Source organism: Carettochelys insculpta, chromosome 2 (genome assembly GCF_033958435.1).
Source record: "Carettochelys insculpta isolate YL-2023 chromosome 2, ASM3395843v1, whole genome shotgun sequence".
NCBI classification, from domain to species: Eukaryota; Metazoa; Chordata; order Testudines; family Carettochelyidae; genus Carettochelys; species Carettochelys insculpta.
In genome coordinates this window covers 71,322,492-71,340,063 of record NC_134138.1, presented here as the reverse complement: position 1 = coordinate 71,340,063, position 17,572 = coordinate 71,322,492, and the positions used below count along the sequence as shown (strand labels likewise).

General features: G+C 41.7%; 2 long non-coding RNA genes across 8 annotated transcripts; one reads left to right on the top strand and one right to left on the bottom strand.

Moving 5' to 3' along the window:
- The first annotated feature begins 316 nt into the window (after nucleotides 1-316).
- LOC142009311 (uncharacterized) lies at nucleotides 317-10,306 on the top strand. 7 transcript variants are annotated; one of them, XR_012644425.1, is made up of 7 exons: nucleotides 317-415; nucleotides 1,506-1,642; nucleotides 2,895-3,148; nucleotides 3,239-3,276; nucleotides 5,061-5,189; nucleotides 7,620-8,362; nucleotides 8,898-10,306. It is a non-coding gene; the product is annotated as an uncharacterized LOC142009311 (long non-coding RNA). The 7 variants fall into 7 exon arrangements; XR_012644423.1 differs by lacking the exon at nucleotides 8,898-10,306 and having other exon boundaries at nucleotides 7,620-8,883; XR_012644429.1 differs by lacking the exon at nucleotides 8,898-10,306 and having other exon boundaries at nucleotides 5,568-8,883.
- A 221-nt stretch (nucleotides 10,307-10,527) lies between these two features.
- Nucleotides 10,528-17,464, bottom strand: LOC142009312 (uncharacterized). The gene is made up of 3 exons (XR_012644430.1): nucleotides 16,807-17,464; nucleotides 13,173-14,336; nucleotides 10,528-12,656 (listed from the first exon to the last, which is right to left on the bottom strand). It is a non-coding gene; the product is annotated as an uncharacterized LOC142009312 (long non-coding RNA).
- Nucleotides 17,465-17,572: the final 108 nt, after the last annotated feature.

Below are 17,572 nucleotides of genomic sequence, written 5' to 3'. Positions count from 1 at the left end.
CTCCCCGGGCCGCACGCGCTGCACCGGGGCTCATTTCCCTGCCCCGCTCACGCGCAGCGACAGGGCCCTGTCTTTAAATGGTGCTGGGCAGCTCTTCGGATATTTACGGGATTAGCCCTGGGCCACCTGGTGCCGGAGCTCGCTCGCCCCTCCCTCTCGCCTGAAGGCCCCTCCCCGGGGAGCAGGGAACCTGGCCGCGCCGTGCCAGCCCAACTCGGGCTGACGGAGGAGGGCGCCCCGTTCCCATTGGCTCGAAGCTCCAGCCAATCAGCGTGACGGAGAAATTGCCGTCAGGGAAAGGAAAGCCCTGTGGTGGTGACGTCATAGGCCGAGTGGCACCTTCAGCGCGGGTGGAATCCCGGGCGGCTGCGGCTGGGTTGGGACTTGCCGCAGCCGCCTCGGAGGTGCGTGCCGGGTAGGGTCGAGCTGAGCTGAGCTGAGCTGAGCATGTGTGGAGCTTGTGACCGCCTCTGCGTGGTGGGCTTGGAGAAAGAGCCCCGGGCGCTTATCTTCGCGGCCTAGGGAATTCCGGGAAGCAGAGGGGAGCTGCCCACGCGTGTGGGAGGGACATGGGGAGCAGAGGGAAACTGCCCAGTGCGGGGTGGGGGGCAATCCGCAGGAGCTGCCCAGGCGTTGGAGGAGGAACACGGCAAGCAGAGGGAAACTGGGCAGGACAGTGAGTATGTGTGAGCAACGGCTGGGAGCTTCTTATGCGTGAAGGGGGAACCCGTGAAGCAGAGGGAATGCTATGGGTGGGTGCAGTCCCTAGGAGCTGCCCCCGAGGGGATGGAAAGAGATCACGGGAGCTGCTCCCCTCCCCCGCAGTGGAGTTGTGGGGACGATCCACAGAATCTACCCATGGAAGGTGGGGGAGATTGATTAGGAGTGGGGAACTTCAGGGGAAGAACATGATGGAAGGGAGTGGGCCCCATGAGTGTGCAGAGGGTGTGAGCTGTGGAGGTGGGGAGATTCTGGGTAGTGAGAAGTGAACCACATTGTGTGTGATAATGGGGGATCAGAGCTTTGAGGGCTGCCATGGAGAAGGGGATAGAAACTGCCACAGGAGTGATTCCCAGGGGATATCATGACATCAGGCAACAGAGCTCTGTTAGGGCAATTGGTTACTCTGGAGTAGAGAGGGTAGAGGTGGGTTTGGGGGTGCAGGTGGGGAAAATGAAGAAGTTACAGAGTAAAAAATCCTGGGATTAGGAGAGTAGGGATTCTTGTAGTCCTGATTAGTAGAGATGTCAAGAGTCAGCAAAACACATTACAAGTGTTAAAGTGACACTGTGCTGGCTTTCAATTCATTTTTAGGGTTCTCTTCTAAAGATTAAATCTTTCCCTGTGATGCCTGAAACTACTACTTTTCCAGTTTCTAAAAAACTGTTGTTTGTTTCTTTAATTTATGATAATTCATTGTACTATCCAACCTTATTGGTATGGCCTTCTTGGCCTTGTACAGATTTTCTATCTGGTTAACTATATTTTCTTTTTAAAATCTGCAGATTTTCTGCTCATCATTATTAGGGGAGACGGACACCTCCATTTTGGAGTTAATTTGAAGGCAGTTGCAAATGTATTTCTTCCTTCTGGCAGAGAGTTTCACAATGTGTGTTGGAATGACACATTTAAATTCATACTGGTAATACAAAATATTGTTTACTTGACTGTCACAACTTCATATATTAGAGTTCCCTTTGTTTAACCTTAATTCTCAGAAATGGAATATTACTTCCTACAAAAAAGTCTCAACCAAAGAAGCTGATGTATATCTACGGCTAGTTATACAGCTTTTATACCCATACTGTGTAATATATTCAGTTTTATGCTTACTGTTATAAATAATACTACAAATGTACCTATAGCCAGTTATTTTCAGTCTTCTCTTCCATAGTGTAATAGTGGAAAAGGAAGAAATGACATGAAAATTAGCAGTCATCTTTTTCAAAATAAAAATAGAAGCTATTAGCTACTATTTGACTGATTGAAGTGTTAGATTTTCAGACTCTCACTTTTTGTTTTTAGTTACTTTAAGATTTTCAGACTGTACCTACCCCATTAGTACAAGGGTGAATGTAGTGCAACTGCCTATCTGAGCATATTACAGGTCCTAAAAATTAGTATTCACAGATTAGTGTTTAGTGTTTGAGGCATTGTACAGATGTATCAAAAGACAGTCCCACCCCATTCTGGCTTAAAGTTTCAGAGAATTCTGAGAGTTTGGCTCCTAAATTGCATTGAACTTCAGTGGTAGTTGGGTGCCTACTCCCATAGCCATCTCTGACAATCCCAGCTTAAACTGGTCCAAGGTGGTCTTTTTGATGTTTAGACAGTGTCCTTCAGAGTGGGGCTCAACCCTAATCAGGGCCCTCTGGGAGCTATTATATAATAAAAGTAAGACTTTAGAGTAGGTCAGCGGAATAGTTTTTATATTTCATTCTTTATAAACCATGTTCATTAAGAGGTTTCACATTCCTTATGGTTTTCCTTGGCAATATGCTCTGAAATGGTTTAATGCAAAGCTAGTCAGAAAGCTTATTTCTATCTGGTCCAAATTTGTCTAAAAGATATAGTGTCTTTTGAAACTGAGACCCCTTTTTAGAAAGAGAATGTAAGGTTAATATGCTTGAGTGCCATCCGTCTGAGAATGAGTTGCATAAAGTCAGGTCAAAGTGAGTCTCTTCTCAAATACATTAACATGTGGATGGGATCTGATTCTACAATACTACAATAACAATGGAAATATTCTGTCATTTGTATGCTAACTCAGAAGTACACAGTAAGGAAGTAGACCCAATAATAAGCTTGTGTACTCTTTCAAACTGACAGAGCATTTCAAAATTAATGACTTCCTTATTTGTACTTACGCTGTTTATTTCATAACTTTTCTGTAGGTAATGTCCTTTCCCCTGTGAATTTCCTCTTGTTGCTGAATGATGATTAGTCTGAGCAAAAGAGGGTGTGTGTATGTGTGTGAAAGGGCTGGTTTGGAGCCAAAATTCACCCTTGTTGCCTGCAGCTGAGATTGTTGTGGACACCGCTGCAGCCGGTAGCAACCAACAAAGCCTGTCACCACTTGCACAATGTATTGGTTGGGACCACTGCATCTTCAGGATGCTGTATCACATGGATTCCCCCTTGCAATACAGTAAGTTCTCAGAGTATGGGAGGGTTCTGTTCCATATGCCCTCATGTAAACCTGGATTTCGCGTAAGTGAGGGTCCATTTTTTTCCCCAGCAGAACAAATGTTGTGCAGCCGGGGAAGCAGCAGAAAGGTAAATCCTGGGATGAGGGGAGCAGCTGTGGAGGGTTAAGCATAGTGGTGGGTTGGGGCCATGGGGGGCTGGCGGGGGCTAAGCCTGGGGTGGGTTAGGGCTGCAGGGGGGTGAGAGGTGGAGCTGAGCTGGAGCTGTGCATAGGTGGTGAGCTGAGACAGAGCCAGAGACAGGGCAGGAGGTGAACAGGAGCTGTGAGCGGAGGTAGGGGGGGCTGAGCTGGGGCTCTGCGGAGCTGAGGGGGGTTGAGCCAGGGTGGGGGGAGCAAGTTAAGCACAACTGGAAATCGTGGTACAGGTCACAGTACAGGGTTTACTATAGGAATTGGGGTCAGACATGTAAGAGCGGGGTCTCATACTCTGAGTTCATGTACTCTGAGACCTTACTGTAATTCACATTATCTTTTTGCCATAGTCTTTGTGAGAAAGGTGCAGGGATCTTTCTTTGCAGTGGTATGGAGAGCTTTGTGTGTGTGGCTACACCACCTTCCACCTGTACCTGTGTTGCCCAGCCACAGGATTTATGTGGTGTTAAGGATCTTATCAGGACACTTGACAACTATGTAAGAATTCAGCCCAAAATGAATATCTTGATTCAGTTCTTTTAGGGATCCAGTTCTTCTTACATTAAAATCAACAGAGACTTGCCCTTGTTTTCAGTATGGGCAGCACTGGATTCTTAAGAGATATTATATACAAGGGATTTTAGTCTAGCTCCTCAAAGGCTATCAGTGGGAGTTAGGTACCAATATACCTTTTGAACATCTGGGTCTTCGTGGCTATGATTCATATCACAGTTGTTTTTAATCTGATGTTTCTGCATTTCTGACTACATTTGGAACTGTTTGTGAAATCCTTACACATTTCACTTCATTGAATACCTTTTTTAATACATTTTTAAGAATTAAAACTTTATCAATTTTGAAAAATCTCATTTCACTGAAGAAAAACTGTTAATTTTTTACTTTTTGTAGTGAAGGTAGAAGTGGAGAGTGAATTAATTGACCTTTACCCCATCTTAATGATGTAAAGTTTTTTTTTTTTTAAACAAAAATGGGCAGGGAAGAACAAAAACATTTTTTCTTACAGAAATTTCCATTTTGTTGAAAACACATTTTGTCCAAATTTTTGACTAGTTCTGTGCTTTCAGCACACTTGATATATTCATATGTGAACCTGCCCCAAAACTTCCTGTATTTTATGTCTTTGTGCTTAATACTTTGATATTTTTGTAAGTAAGGCCAATTTAGCAATTACTAACAAAAAAGTGGGCATTTATAGAGGAGTTCTGCATAACCAGTTTTTCATTAACTAAGGCACTCTATCAATAATTACTCCAAATAAATTTGGTGCTGGACTGTAAGGACTAAGCATTCTACTTTAATACAAAGTTTCTTTCTCACAAAAATTTACTTTATACTATACTTTTCCTTGTTCCAAATTTGTACTTATTGTTTAAAGTGTCCATGGAGATGTTTGAAATTAGGATACAGTGTATCTGACTCACTAAAAACTATGAGCAGTCCTGTAACAGCTTAAAGACTACCAAATTTATTTATCAGGTAATGAACCATGAAAGTCCATTACCTAATAAATATATTTGTTAGTCCTTAAGGTGCTACAGGACTGCTTCTTTTTGTGAAGCTGCAGACTAACATGGCTACCCCTCTTAGGGCAGGTCTACACTGGACCTGAATACCAATCCTAGAAATGCAATTCCAGTGATAATGATTGTGTAGCTGGAATCAGTTTATCTACAATGAATTTATTTCTCCATCCTGACAGAGGGAAGTCGATGGGAGAAAGTCCTGTCAACCTCCCATACTTCTTGCGATAATCAAGAGTACAGGGGTCAACTACTGAGCTCTGATAGTTGAACCCTGGAAGATTGACACTGACTGGGTCAATCTCCTGGTAAGCATAGATGTACCATCAGTATAATCTGTTGGTTTTTCTAGAAGAAAATTTCGGTTTTATTTTCAGGCAGATATAGTATGTCATGACCGTATCATGTAGAACCTGAAAGCTATGCTGGCATATTGATGTCATGCTATTTGTCATTTATTGGGTAGACAGGTTAATTTTAAGTTAAACTTTTGAGGACTTCCAAAAAACTTACAAGGAATGCTTCTCTTTTTCCATCTACTCCTCCCCCAGCGTATACCTAATTTAAAGATGGGGTAATGTCTCCTGTGCGGTATCTAGTTGTTTTGCTACATGTTGATAACTTATATCAATTTAAGTGTATGTCATCAAGCAGAAACTTAACAAAACACATTTAATTGATTCCAGATACAACTGGCCTGGATTTTTTTCTCTCGAATTCTGTGACCTTCTAGAAATTCTCTTGATCATATGTTCTAAACAGGTCCTGATCTTGCAAACATTACCATGTGTATTACTTCCTGCTTTGTAGTCTCAATGAGGTCATTTAGCAAGCCCTAGATACGGTAGCAAATGTTTGCAGGATTAGGTCCCAAGTTTCTTATGTTCTGTTTTGTTTTCTTATTCCATTTATGTAAAATTATGGTGAAGTGGTGATGAAAGTTACCATATATAAAGTTGTACCTGGACCGTCACTTTTAAAAGGGTGAAAATGTTTTAGAAAATCTTTGAGTTTGAGGCTAAACTTAATTTTTTTTGTAATTTATAGAAAATTCAAGTAGTTTGTGGCATTTTAAGAACATAAGAATGGCCATACTGGGTCAGACGAAAGGTCCATCCAGACCAATAGCCTGTCTGCTGACAGTGGCCAGCGCCAGGTGCCCTGGCGGGGGGATGGGGACTGAAGACAATGATCAAGTGATTTGTCTCCTGCCATCTATCTCCAGCCTCTGACAATCAGAAGCCAGGGACACCATTCCTACCCTTGGCTAATAGACCTGACCTCCATGAATTTATCTAGCTCCTTCTTAAATTCTGTTATTCCTAGCCTTCACAGTCTCCTCTGGCAAGCAGTTCCACTGGTTAACTGAGTGAAGAAGAACTTTCTTTTATTAGTTTTAAACCTGCTACCCATTAATTTCATTTGGTGTCCCCTTTTAAGAAAAAAAAATTGGAGAGATGCATCTCCTAGAACTGGAAGGGAGCTTGGGAGGTATCTTGTCCAGTTCCCCTGCCCTCTTGGCAAGACCAAGCACCATCCCTGGCATCCATTTGCCCCAATCCCTAAATGGCTTCCTCAAGGATTGAGCTCACAACCCTAGTTTAGCAGGCCAATGCTCAAACCATTGAGCTATCCCTCCCCCACTATAAATTTTGTCCTATAAAATGTGCAAAAACACATGTTCAAAATATTTATTTTTCTTCTAAGAGGGAGCTTTTTTGTTGTAAAACAAAAACTAGTATCCAGCAGATATACATAAAATAGCACTAATGTAAAGTAAAATCCTGCCTTCTTAAAGGCAACCTTAATGCATGTGTTATCCATGCTAAAAAAGGTAAGATTTATTTCTCATTAAAGAACAATATGAGAAATTGTAGCACCTTACAGAGCAGTGATTCCTAACTTGCACCCTTCAATTGGAATTAAACGCACCCTTCAAGGCAATGATACATAACCTAAGAACTAAATATGAGTTCCTAGCATTATAAAAAGCAACTCACACCTTTCCCCTCCCTAACCTCATGATGAAGACAAAGCAGATCAGCTGCATGAGTTTATGGCTAATTATCTCAAATACCAAGTAATTTCTTTCGTCTGTCAAGGAAGGGCAAATGTATTATAGTTGTTATAATATATAAAAAAAGTCTGAATTTATGCAAATTAGATGTGAATTCGTTTTATGTTAACCAAGTTTCCAGTGCAGCTCCTTCCCTCAGTGCTGCAAATCTGACACTCCTGTTTATGGATAAGATGGAAGGATGGTTATCTGTACATAGGAAAGATTGGAAGAGAGATTACTAGAAGAGTAAAATGTGTTCTTTTAAAAATTGTCCTTAGAAAAACAGCAAATGTGCCATTTGTGGCTAACTCCTATTGTTTACATTCTCTGCTACTTTTTACATTTTATGATTCGTTAAAACTTCCAACACTAATGTTCAGAGCAATAATATTAAAAGTTCATTTTGAAAGTTATTAGGCACTGCACCTGTTTCACCTGTGACAAAGAGTAGTAGGTTATAGTTGCAACTGAACAAAACAAATTTTATTACTGACACATTTTGTCACACTGCTTACTCATATAGGCTGGTACTTATGGTTATGCTTCCTCAACCCAGTGCTACCTAGTATGTCATGAGATGTAGGGACGCTTTACGAGTTGAGGCATGGAACTGTAGATCAGAATGTCTTGAGTTCTAATTTTGATTTTCACAATGATTCCTTCTATGATGCTGGGACAGTCATGGTCGGTTTCTACAGATCTACTGAGCACCTATAATTCCAAGTGAGTCAACCAGAGAAGATGCTCAGCACCTATGAAAATCAATTAACGTATCTTTGTTAGTGTTCTCATCTGTGAAATGAAGACAATAAAAGTAAAGATCATATCTCTGTGTAATAATTGGAATTACATGAATGTTTTACATTGCAGATTCAGAGCACCTGTACTGCTTTTTGCTTGTTTGCATTGTGTTTGTAAAGTACCTTGATTGAACATGAAATTTTGTTTAATGAGAATATAGGAATATAGACATCAGACTTCTTTGAGAAGGTTACCATATTACAGGACAAGCATTATTACAACATTTATGATACATGATTTCTAGTTATTTTATTAAAATGAGTGAAATATCCGATTATGCCTATTTAACAGACCCATCCTTTCTGGCAGTATTTTAATACATTGTACAGTTATGCAGTTTGTTTTTGTTTTTTTGCAGGTGAACATACATTGTCTAGGTATTGAATAAAAGAGCCAAGTGCCTATCTACCTGTTTGTCTTCTCTCTATTTTCCTTAGTACATAGTTGGTATGTGAAATACATATATTTGAACCATTCCTCTGTGACTGGACATTTTTCTTTTTCTTGTGAAAGGCTATCAGTATCCTGGCAGCTATTATCAAATGATAAATTAATTGTTCATTCCCTTTTGTCTGCCCATCTCCACTGAAAACCCCAGGAGAGTTACCAAAGGATCACTTGGTAAGCAATATCGAATACTTTGTGATACTTGGTTACCGATTGCATCTCAAAAATTCTCTGTGCCTAGTCATATTCACAATATAGGCATAAATCTCATTCACCACAATTTCTGCAGTATTCATTCTCTTTAACTGATTTGTGTGAAGTACCATTCAAATAGTACAGGTTGAACCTCTAATCTGGAACTCTCTCATCTGGCAAACTCCGTAATCCAGCATGATTTTAGTTAAACCAATGACCACTTATCATGGGTGTGGCCATTTCCTGTGGTCCCATAAAGTTTATTTACAGCCACCAGTCCTGGCTTTCAGCATTTTGTGCTGTAATTTACCCCTACATGTCTTCTAAGAGTCCAGTAAGCCGTGGAAGTGTTAGTAAGGTGGTAGAAAATATTGATCTCCCATAATTCAGCAAATTTCTTCATCCAGCACTAGTCAGGTCCTGAGGGTGCTGGATGAGACAGGTTCAAGCTGTATTTTAAAAACTTTTTATTTTATTGTGGCTAGAGCCTAAGGTTGCTGGTCCTCTTTTCCAGATCTGACTGCAGCCCTCTGAAGTAATGGGTCTATATAAGAGTGGCCATACTAGGTCAGACCAAAAGTCTCTCTAGCCAGTATCCTGTCTTCCAACAGTGGCCGATGCCAGATGCCCCAGAGGGAGTGAACAGAACAGGTAATAATTGAATGATTCTTTTTTTTTTTTTTTGTCATCCATTTCCAGCCTCTGACAAATAGAGGTTAGGGACACCATTCCAACCCATCTTAGCTAATAAGTATTGATAAACCTAAGCAAGCCCACAGAAAGCACAGTAAGGACCTGCCAGACAACCATTACACATGCAACAGATGCAGCAAGGACTGTCACTCTCTTGTGGGCCTTCACAGTCACAGTCAACGCTGCAAATGATGATCCCAAATGGAACTACAAAGGGTGCAATCCATAGCCTATGTAGACTGAAGGATGCTACTCTACTCTGCTACTCTATTGATAAACCTAACCTCTCTGAATACATCTAGTTCTTTTTTGATCCCTGGTAAAGTCTGTATCTGCACATCATCCTCTAGCAAGGAGTTCCACAAGTTGACTGTGCACTGTGTGAAGAAAAACTTCTTGTTTATTTTAAACCTGATAGCGATTTATTTCATTTAGTGATCCTTAGTTCTTATGTTTTGGGAACAAGTAAATAACTTCCTTATTCACTTTCTCCATACTGGTCATGATTTTGTAGAACACTATCATATCCCCGCTTAGTTGTCTATTTCTAAGATGAAAAGTTCCAGTCTTTTTAATTTCTCTTCATATGGCACCTATTCCAAACCTCTAATCATTTTGTTGCACTATTCTGAACCTTTTCCAATGACAATGTATCTTTTTTGAGATAAGGTGACCACATCTTCATGTAGTATTCAAGATGTGGGCATACCATGGATTTATACAGAGACAATGAGCTACAGAATAAGACAAAGACTCTCTCTTTTTAATGGTTCCTAACATTCTGTTTGCTTTTTTGGCTGCTGCAGCACATTGAGTGGATGTTTTCAGAGAACTATCCCCAATGACTCCAAGATCTCTCTCTTGAGTGGTTCTGGCTAAATTAGTCTCTCTCGTTTTCTATGTGTAATTGGGATTATTTTTCCAATGTGTATTACTTTGCATTTATCAACATTAAAATTCATGTGCTATTTTGTTGCCCAGTCACTTAGTTTTGTGAGATCCTTTTGAAGCTCTTCACAGTCTGCTTTGTTCTTAACGATCTTGAACAGTTTAGTATCATAAGCAAAATTTGCCACTTCACTGTTTCTATAACTCATATTTATAAAGATGTTGAATAAGATTGGTCTCAGAACAGACCCCTGGGGGACACCACTAGTTACATTTCTCCATTCTGAAAACTGGCCATTTATTGCTACACTGTGTTCCCTGTCTTTTAACCAGATACCAGTCCATGAGATGACCTTCCCTTTTATCCCTTGATGACTTACTTTATTTAAGAGGTTTTGGTGAGGGACCTTGTTAAAGACTTCCTGGAAATCTAAGTACACTATATCCACTGGATCCCCCTTGTCCACATGCTTGCTGATGCTCTCAAAGAACTCTAGCAGATTAGTGAGGCATGATTCTCTTTACAGAAATCATTTTGACTTTTTCCCAACAAATTATATTCATCTATGTGTCTGCCAATTCTGTTCTTTACTATAGTTTCAACTAATTTGTCTGTAACTGATGTTAGACTTAGCAGTCTGTAATTGCCAGGATCACCTCCCAAATCTTTTTAAATATTGGGATCACATTAGCTATCTTCCAGTCATTAAGTATAGAAGATGACTTGAAGGACATGTTACAAAGCACAGTTAATAGGTCCACAATTTTATATATGAGTTCTTTCAGAAGTCTTTGGTGAATTCCATCTGGTCCCCATGATTTGTTACTGTTAAGTTTTCAATTTGTTCCAAAACCTCTTCTAATGACATCTCAGTTGGGGACAGTTCCTCAGATTTGTCAACCTAGTGATCTACTCAGGTCCTTTTCTCAGTATATCGTATATGAACTTGTTCTTATTAGGAAAGTTATCTGCAAAGACAAATGATTAACTACTTATTATTTTGTTTCTTAATTGACTAAATATTAGCTTTCCATAGAAAACAGTTCTATATATTTTGAGAAACATAGTTCCTATCTTGAAAGTACTGGTACCAAGGGAATGTTAGCAAGTTAAAATTAGTTTTTATTTCTAAATTAGAAAACCTTATTTATTGAATAACTATCTAGCAGTATGTATTCCATGAATTAACATCTGGATTATTTGCAATGGGTGTCATAGATGAGGGTAAAAAAAACTTTTTCCAGCTTATAAAGTAGCCTTTGCTAAAGAATTTGTATACTTTTTATTAATCCATAGTAGCATTGCAATGTTTTCATTGCCACACTGTTCTTGATTATAAATTTTTACAAGAACATTATCAACTTAAAATCATACTTCTACCTGCATTTCTTAAAATTTCTATATAAACAAGGAACTACTATACATCTAGGTATTTATATGGTCCCCAAGAGCACAGAAGCTGCATACCTCTTTAGATTTTAAAATAGAAAATCACAACACCACTATATTTCTCTTACTTTCCAGGTGCTATGAGACACAGTTTGATCAGGAAGTTCTTTGTATCTGAAGTCTTTATTGAAAGAAAGCTGAGATAAAGAGCTGAGTTTGACTTTGTTTTTGCATGGTGTTGGGTCTATGGTCTGTCTGTTGATCTTGTGGGAATGAACTCCATAGTCTGTGAAAGTTGTGTGTCTTCTCTCCTGTTGCCTAAGAGTTTTGTTTCTCCAGTGGAATATATCTATAGAGAAAAGTTATGGTCACAGAGGTAAAAGGGACTTTTCAGGTAACTAATTCCATTCCTGGATGGCTTCGAATGTCACAGCAGAACCATTCAACTGAGCTTCATAGTCAGTAGGCTTGTGATGCTGAGAGGAAAGCTCTAGGATGATCTGCTCGTGTTGCTAAGCATATGAGCTATTGTAATTTGTATGAATTGGATCTCTTTCAGGGCACATATTTCATATGAAAGTGTATTGAGTTTCAGTGATCAAGCATGAAGATTAAAAATACGTGGTTCATTATGGCCAGGTCTAAGCCCAACAGGGAGGGTGCAATCTACTGAGCAAGTAGAATCACGATTGTTGGGTGTTGTGGAGTCCAAAAAGATTCCAGGACTGCCGACCAATGTAATTACATGAAAGCAAATGTCCTCATGATGGGGATATTATTGAGGAAGTAAATTGTTCAGGGATCTTCACTAAATATGAAAATACAATAATTGCCATACCTGATCAGCGAGCATCTGGTCTAGTACACTGTGTCCAACAGTAAGTGCTGGAAAAGCTGAAGTGGACAGTTATGGAATCATTTATTCCTAGGGGGAGAAACTTTCCCATCTTCCTAGTTTACATGAGAATCTAGCTCCCTTCCAACATTTAAAAAAAAACCCTCTCCCAATATAACTCTTCCTAAAAGTTTCACTTAAACCTTGCCTGGGGTTTAGATTTAGAGAGCTTTTTCTCTAGCTGCTGATTTTAAATTGGTTTTCAAAACGCTAGAGATGGAGGTGTTTAGTTGATGTAAAGAGGACGTAGCGTTAGGTGTCAGCCGTGGTCAGTTGGCATGTCAGTGTGTGCTGTCTCATCTGCTCTCCTTGGTTGAATGAGATGGAGAAGATGGCATCTTGTAGGATTCCACTGTCACATGCTTTGGAAGCTGAGGAACAGCTCATCGCAAGCCTCTGGCTTCAGTCTGCAATGAAGAAATGAAGGCATTTCAGGGCATTTCTGTGTACTCTTGCAGATTTTTGGAGGCAGAACAAGAGTATTTGATTATTAAACACTACAGAGAATTACAGCAGGATGTATTCTTCTTGTCTATGGACAAATTAACTTAATCCACCAGACCTTTAAGTGCTATTCTCTGTACCATGCTTTGGCCTAAGCCCGAAATTTAAGATGAAAGGTTCCTAGAATACTGACAACTAATTGGATACTGATGTTTGCTAGCTTCTCTGTTATCTTACTGAAACACTGAATCATCATTTGTGAGCTCATTAGGAGTAAGTAATAGATTGCAATTATTTTTGTACTGACAAAGTGGTCAACAAGGAAGCTGCATTGAAAAGAATCTGTCACCCATCCTGAAGCATATAATAGCATGACCAAGACAGGTAATGAAGAAACTAAGTAAATAGCTGGATTGAAGGGGACATGTTAGTAGAAGATTTTACAGCTGAAGTTTAAGGATTGTGCATCTGGGGATTACCTGTGAAAAACAAAGTGGGGTATTCCAGAAAGGCAGTTTGGGGTGATCATATCAGACACAACATCTTCATCTCCCAAGATGATGTGTCTTGTGCACTTCGTCCAGTCAGACATTTCTGTTAACTCCACTGAAAACCTTTGGCGTGTAGGATTTTATGGATTAGCTGGATGACCAGGGTAGCTTTATTCCTGCACTCTCACAGTAACTGGGTATACTCAAAGGATTTTGTTTTGAGTAAACTGCTCCTGCATTTGATCCTAGAAGGGAAAAGAACAGTTACTTTATGCAGATGTATCATCCCTGCTCAGTGAGTTCTTTAAGATACTGAAACACATTTTAAAAGGAAAACTTCAACATCTCACTTATCTTATCTCCACTGTGCTTCCATTGCACTGGAACCTATCTGGAAGTGTTGATTCCCCATCACAGTTGTTTGCTTTCATGCCTTCACCTGGTGCAACAATTTTGAGTGGTGCCTCCATTTGGTGCAACAATTTTACTTTGTTCTTTTTTTTCTTCTTTCTGAATCTCACTTCAGTCAAATTCAGAAGAGAGAAGACCTCTGAGTATTGTGTTTGGCCTCTTTTCATGTTCAGGAAACACATCCTGCAGCTTATTGGAGAGAATGGAGCTCCTGAGATTACCTGAATTTTCCAAATGAACATCATCTAAATCTGAACCATATACTATCCTGGAGTGCTTCAAAAGGCTCTGCATCAAAGCACATGACCACTGAGCTCAGTTGCAGTATTCAAAATTCTCCTGACAGATATGCTTTGAGTTGAGATATCAAGTTTTGGGATATGTGTGCAGACTGTCCTTTGAACTTCAAGTTCCAGAATCCATGCCTAGCAGCTGCCCATTAATACACACATCCTGACATCATAGTGTCTTCTGAAATGTGGTCTTGCTCCTTCGGGCACAAAGAAGCAGATGTGCTTGCATCTATAGCTTCTTTACATAGAGGTGCATGCTTATAGTGCCACAATGTTCTGTACTTTGTATTGGTAGTTCTTGACCAGTCCAAGTTCCCACAGTATTTGTGAACTGTTGTAGGAAATGAGGTATAGACCAGGGAGACCTTGTAACTTTAAGGCCTACATGTTACAGATGATGTTTTGGTGTTGTACATGTAGCTGTTGTGAAGTTCCATCCTGCCTTTCTCTGAAATGACAGTATGTAAACCTGAATATCACATTTCACTAAATCTGCTCTTTAAAAGAGATGCTGGTTCATTAGAAGTCTACAAACCCCAAACTTCCCAATGTATCTTTATGTGATGGTAAGTCATTCATGCTTCATAACACTGAAGCTTTCATACAACAAATCCTAATGCCATTCAATTATTTTAACTGTTTTAAATTAGAAACTACAATAACTTCTCTAAGACTGTGTCTACACTTGCGTTCCTCTTTTGAAAGAGATATGCAAATGAGGGAAACTGAAAATGCAGATACAGTACAGATCTGCAGATCTCGCACCTCATTTGCATATTATTTCAAAATAGCTTCTGTCAAAAGAAGAAAATGAATGTAGACGATGGGGTTTACTTTCAAAAGAGCAGTGTCTACATTCATTTTCTTCTTTTGACAGAAGCTATTTTGAAATAATATGCAAATGAGGCACCAGATCTGCACCTCATTTGCATTGTCAATTTCCCTCATTTGTATCCCCTTTCAAAAGAGGAATGCAAGTGTAGACACAGCCTAAAAGAATTACTATATACCTGCTATTCAGCTTCTCTCAATATAACATTTGACTGAATTCCTATTTGTGCCTCTTCCTGCCTGCACAGTACACATGGTTTTCCAATGAATCTGTGCATTCTCTTATGGTCTCATTCAGTCACAGATGTCAGTTACAGTTAGGTCTGTGAACTCCGCTTTTAGCTCATCAGGAAACTGAAAGGGAATGCTTTAGGTGAGCATGGGGCTTTGGCTAGTGGTATCAGAATGCATGTTGCCTTCCTGCATCTCAGAGGGCACAAACTCTTTGAAAGTCTTTGAGCTGTGGCCTGATTCACACTAGGAATCCAAGAGTAGGAAGCCAGTCAAATGATACCTTCAGAGAAGCATAATTAGAGCAACTCCCTTTCTCTGGTTGTTTACTTTGTACCTTTGACAACATTGTGTAATCAGTTTGTTTCCTCTTGTACTGGCAATTACTAAGGTGGTGTCCTCTGTGAGTCTCTTTCATACAACAGGAATAAAAAAAAATTGTTTTTTAAATTGGATACACACATCAGCTAGAACTGGAAGGGACCTTGGCAGGTCATCTAGTCCAGTCCCCTGACTTCTTGGCAGGGCCAAGCACCACCCTGGCATCTATTTGCCCCAGTCCCTAAACAGCCTTCTCAAGGATTAAACTCACAACCTGAGGTTTAGCAGGCTAATGCTCAAACCACTGAGCTATCCCTTGTAACATATTGTGAGTACAAAACTATAGAAATCACCACAGCGACTTGGGATGTGTGACACCAGACTCCTTTAAAGTTCATTTTAACTCTTTTTAACTGCCTAGAAGACCCCTGTACAGACAATTGGTGCATTTAAACAGAACTCTCCATTGCAGTCAGGGAATCTAATGCGACCCCATTCACACATTCTTAACAGATACATTCAAGGGAGTGGAACTGCCCCTTCTCCTCCTCTGGTACCCTGTGAAAGATGTCCGTCCCATGAAACAGAGGGGTAGACCTCTTAGTCTGTATCCTCAAGAACAATGGGAGGTCCTAGGGCAGATTATAGACTAACAGATATTTTGGAGCATAAGCTTTGTGGGCAAAGACCCTCTTTGTCAGATGCAACTCACTACATTGCATCTGATGAAGTGGGTCTTTGCCCATGAAATCTTATGCTCCAAAATATGTTAGTTGATAAGCTGCAACAAGACTTCTCATTTTTGTGTCCCATGAATGTAATACTTCCATAGGAAGCAGGCCTGAAGGCCTGATAGATAGGCCTGACAGGGGTGCCCATTGTTCTCCACAGTTTTGCAGATGTTTTGCTGGAAGAATCTGAACATCTTTTTTTTTTAAATGTATTTACTTACCATAGAGCTACCCCTGCCCTAATTTTGGAAATTGCTGTAGCCAAAGGGATTCGCTATTTACATACCCCTGCAACTGCTCTGCTAAAGAACTGAGACACAACAGCTAGTGCAGAGGCACTGGGCTGTCCTGGATCCACTTGACCCTGGGCTAGCTCCAGTGTTCCCTCTAATTTATAAATTTTGTTGGGTGCACTACATGCCTCACCACCACCTACACCTGATGCCCACTTGGGGTGGCTGTGGGTGCTCTTCAAATTAGCTGGGCAGCGTCTGAATTGCTCCTGTGTGGCCTCCCCAGTGCTCATTTCACAGGGAACATTGACTAGCACCCAGGCACATTATGTGGGATGACCCCACCCCACTCTGGAGGTGTAGAGGAAGAACTGTGTGAATGGATTCTTCCAGATCCTCCCCCTCATTTTTTACCATGAAAGGGGATGAGGCAGGCCCTAGGAAGCCATCAGTTAAAAATAGCCGTATTGCAGGGTCAGAGAAGGCACATCATTTTGTGACTCTCCCAGCACCCAGCAGCCCAAGACACTTCAGAAGTTAACTGGCTAGAGGGCTCCCTTTTAAAACTCACCCAGACGGAGGATCTTTGCGGGAGCAGAAGCTTTCAGAAAAGGGCAGCCTTTGTGCATGTTCACCAGGCCCGCAGCGCACTCCGGTCTGGGGGGCGGGATTTACTTACGGAATGAAAAGATGTTGACATTAGGGTAATGAATGTGAATTTATAATGTACGACTCGGAGCCTGGCCTCCGCGGAGCCGTAATCAGCACCAGCCCGCTACCCGAATAAAGCATGACCCCTGCGCCGGGCCGGGTTGGGCAGTAGCGAGGGTCGGCGGGGGGTTTGGAAAAGAGCCGGGAGCGCGGCGCGGCGCAGGTAGCATTAGCACCGGCGCAGGTCCAGGAGAGCCGGGGGGCCGGCACGTTTCTATCCACGGTTCCCCACCCCTCCCGTTGCTCCCGGCGGCTGGCGGCCCGCGGGAGCGGCGAAGTGAGCGGGGCTCCCGGGCCGGGGGACGGGCGTGGGCAGCGAGTCCCCCGCAGGAGTTTCGCTCCACAGCGGCTGGGAAGTTGGCGGCGGCGGCGGCGAGCCGCAGCCGGGACTTCCCGGGACTCTCCCGCGGGCGGGCCGGGCCGGGCGTCTCGCTGGAAGCCGGCAGCCGGGGCGGGCTCACGCACTCCCGGGTCAGCGGGGCCGGGACCCGGCTGGCCGCACGGCAGGGGCGCGCCGGGAGCGGGCTGCAGCCGGCGAGGAGCAGCAGGCCCTGCCCGGGGAGGGGGGAGGAGGTTAGTGACCCCTCACCCCCCGCCCGCGGGGCTGGATTCTTGCATAAAGTATG